The following is a 3878-nucleotide window of genomic DNA, read 5'->3' as shown; positions in this document are numbered from 1 at the left end:
CCCCTGGGACTCCGCCCCCGGCCTGTTCTCTCCCGTCTGGAGCAGCAGCTCCTCCCAGCCCCGGGGGTTCTGTTCCCAGGGGACATGCCCTGGCAGCCTCGCGCCCCTCCCCAGCCATCGGCCTTCCCCTCTGCCCTCTCCAGCTGCTGGCCGGCGTGTCTGCGGTGGGGTCTGGGCGCTGGGACTCGATCGGAGCTCCTCAGGGCACCCTCCCCTGCAGTCAGGGTGCAGGTCCGCCAAGCTCACCGCCTTCTGGAAACCTCCCCCATCCTCGTCGCCTGAATCAGTGACGTGCTGGCAAGTGTTTAATAATCAGCCCTGGGGGAGGGGACAGAAATCCCGATTTATACTGTCTGCCAGTTCCTGTGGCGTGAGAACTTCCACCGTGGCCGATGGCAAGTGACCAACGGGCAAATTCCCCTCTGTGTGACAACCGGAGGTGTGATAGCCCAGGACAGGTCCATCCGTGAGGCGGCGTCACCCTGAGGCCAGCCTCACTCCGAGCTGGCTCTCCTGGGCCTCGGAACCTGGCTCAGCCGTGGATGGGATTCCACTTGGTGTCTGCTGCCGAAGTGGGGGATGAGGGTGCTTGCACTGAGCGACGGCCGGGGCGGGCTGGCTCCCCGCTTTATAGTTTTATAATCTCATTTAATCCGCTCCGTAGCCACGGACGAGGCAAGTCCCCTCTGCACTTTGCTGAGGAAGGTACGACTCAGGTCCAAAGCGAGGTGGCTGGGATCACACGGCACAGGGGATTCCGGAGCCAGCGCCAGGCCCAAGGCCACCCCGTCTGCCAAGGACGTTTCCTGGACCGGCGCGTGGCTGACCCTGTCAGTCCTGCCCTGACCTGTGCCACCTCCTCCGGACCCCTCGCGTGGGCTGTGCAGGCCTCTGTGGCTCCTTTGCCACCTTCCTTCGTCATGGAGAGGGGGCTCAAAGCAGCCTTCCCAGACTTCTTTGCCACTCGGGTTTGGCCGCTGCGATGCATCCTTGGGGATGCAGAAGCGTGCGTGACGTGGAGGCCACGCTCCAGCTCTCTTTGCTGGGCACGCTGGGCGTGGACGAGCCGGGCGGCGTCTGGGCTGGTCCCTGGCCCCGGGCGTGGGGAGGCAGGGTGAGGGGCGTCTGTGTTTTGGCCCGTGTGGTTCTAGCAGGAGTGGTAGGTCATGGCGGCTGGCTGAGTCCCGATTGCTCCAGATGTTCTGAAGCCACCGGTTCCGGAGGTGTCCTCTGGGTCCCCCTCCCACTCCATCCTGGTGGACCCGTGTGGCTGTGTCCTGGAAACCGTTTGGGAAGCCGATGCATAGGCTGCTTCTCCAGCCCTCCCGAGCATTTCGTAAGCATCCGATTTTATTTTCTGCCGAAAGTAGCCGGAGTGGCTTCTGTTTTCTGCATCTGAACTGTGACTGACACACTTTCTAACCTTGGTCACCTCCAAACCTGTGTCCCATGACCTTCAATCGAGTCCCCGGTCCCCCAGCTCTATGGGATATGTCGTGTTCTTTCATCGTCGTGGAATCTGGTGGCACCTACAAAAATATACAGTCTGGGACCGTGAAATCTTTCCAGTTTGTCCACTCACCTGGCAAACATTCTGGAAAAGTGCAATAAGCACGGAGGGCTCGGGGTGAGGAGGGTGGCCTGGGGGGGGCGGTATCAGCAGGAGCCAGAAGGACATGGTGGAGGTGCCCCCCACGCTCACCCACTTTCCTCAGAGGAGAAGGATGTGCTCTTGCTCTGAGCCTGCAGGTACAAACGTCACGCCCTAACCTTGGAGTTCACAGACAGAAACAGAGACACCAGGACGGCAGTTTGGGGCGGGGCTGCAGCGGCGTCACAAGGGACAGCGGACAGCGAGGGAGGATTCCGAAAAGCAAGCGAGGCCGAGCACCAAGCTCGACAAGGCTCAGCCGGGCGGAGGACGGAGGGGTGGCTGGGGCTGGGAGCACGGCAGGGCCCCTCCCGCCGAGGTCCCCGAGGTCATCGTCACCTGGGCTCTGTCCCCATGTGCCAGGCTCCGCCTCACCGAGGACAAGACACGGGGTGCCTGCGAGATGTTTGAGATGCACCAGGACGAGATGCCGAGGCATGAACTTCCTTTCAAAATGTAGTCAATAGCCTTTTAAAAAGGTTTTCCACGTAAGTGATGGTTTTAAAATATAGTTTTAATGAAAACATTAATCTGGTCACGTTTACTGGAAAATGTAGGAAAAACCTAAAGAGTGCAAGCAAGAAATAAAAATGTGATGAACCCATGGTCCAGGCACGGTGACCGCCCCCTGTCCGAGCCCCCCACGGTCTTCCTCCTCGGCCTGTCCATCTCGCGTCTCGGCTCGGTGGGTGTCCGCGCCTGGGTTCCTGTCTCCATGTAACTATCGGTTCCATTTTAAAGCAAGTAACGTTGACAGGGTCTTTCTAGGTCTGTGTCCTGCATTTCACTTCATTTTCTCCTCTCGCCTCCTCCCATCAGGGGCTTTAAAAAACCAGAACCCTGCGCCTCGTTACGGGCGAGCCTTCGGTCAGGGTTGCCAGATTTTGCCAATAAAAACACAGAACACTCAGTTAAATTTGAATCTCAGATAAACAATGACCGGCCCATGCAAATGGGGGACATACTCATACTCAAAAAATGATTTGTTATGTGTCTGGCGTTCACATGTAGCTGTGTCCTGTGTTTTGTCTGGCTGTCCCACCCTCTGGGCGCTGAGTGGCTTTAGACGCTGGGGGCTCAGGCCCCCTGGAGGGACTGGTGCTGCTCACACCATTCCCAACGCCCGGCCATTCTTCTCTTTGGCTTCGGGCCTCTAGTACCCACCGGGTACCAGGCCGAGGGATATTATAGACATCGTTCGTTTAACTCCCACGAGAGCTGCGGAGCCCATTTTGCAGAAGAGGGAAGTGAGGCTCGGCCTAAGGAATTGCCCAGGATTTCTCGGTCAGAAAGAGGATTTGGGTCCAGGTCTGGCCACTTGGGGTCCCCTCTTGGGCCGAAGAGAATTAGGAAGCTAAGGCAGGAGGCCAGCAAATGGGGACCCAGAGGCCTGGACTGGACCTTAGGGTGCCACTGCCATGCTCTCAGGGGGACCCCTCCTCTTGATGGCAGGCTTGAGTGACAGCCTGGAACCCAGGGCAGCTGGACAAAAAGCCGCTGGCTTCCCTCAGGACCCAGGCTTTTGAATTGCTGGCAACCATTTCTTCTGAGCCCTCGGCTGCGTTCGAACGGAGTTAAAGTGCCCAGGTCCCCGGAGGGAGGAGTTAAGTGCAGGGATGGAGGATTAAGTGGGTGGGGCCTTTGGAAAGCTTTGGAATGGGTGTCTGTCTCCCAGGTCTCCCGCCCCCTGCGGTCATGGCCCTGCTTCCCGCCATAAGGCTGGCCCCCGGTTCACATCCTCTCTCTCTGGTCCTCACCAGGTTCTTAAACGTGGGTGTACCTGTGGATCCCCTGCAGAGAGGCAGGTGCAGCGTGTGCCAGGAACGGCCAGGATGCTGCATGAACGGGTGGACCAGCCTCCTCCCTAAGCGCCCACCCTGAGACCCCCCATGCAGACCAGCCCTGGGGGAGGGAGGCGGAAAGAGAACTGAGTAACCTCTGTACCTCCCCCCACCTGCCCCTCCTCCTCCCCGCTCCCTCCTGAGGACTGGAAGGTGGCCCCCCCAGGGAGCCCTGGCCTGGCGTGTCTGGAGGAGGGTGTCCTCCTCCCCCTGAAGCTACAGAAGAGGAAGACGGAGGGGACCTAACTCTGCCAGCCCCTCCCCATCCGTCCTCCCCCACTGCCCCTCAGGCTCCTGCCTGTGGCCTTCTGGGAGTCCCCACCTGGAGGAGGGACCTTGCTTAGGTTGGAAACCAGGTACCAAGTAACCCAGCTCTGACTGACGAT

This window comes from Pteropus alecto, unplaced genomic scaffold (assembly GCF_000325575.1).
Source record: "Pteropus alecto unplaced genomic scaffold, ASM32557v1 scaffold134, whole genome shotgun sequence".
NCBI classification, from domain to species: Eukaryota; Metazoa; Chordata; class Mammalia; order Chiroptera; family Pteropodidae; genus Pteropus; species Pteropus alecto.
The sequence above is the reverse complement of the archived record's forward strand: the minus strand, read 5'-3'. Positions refer to the sequence as shown.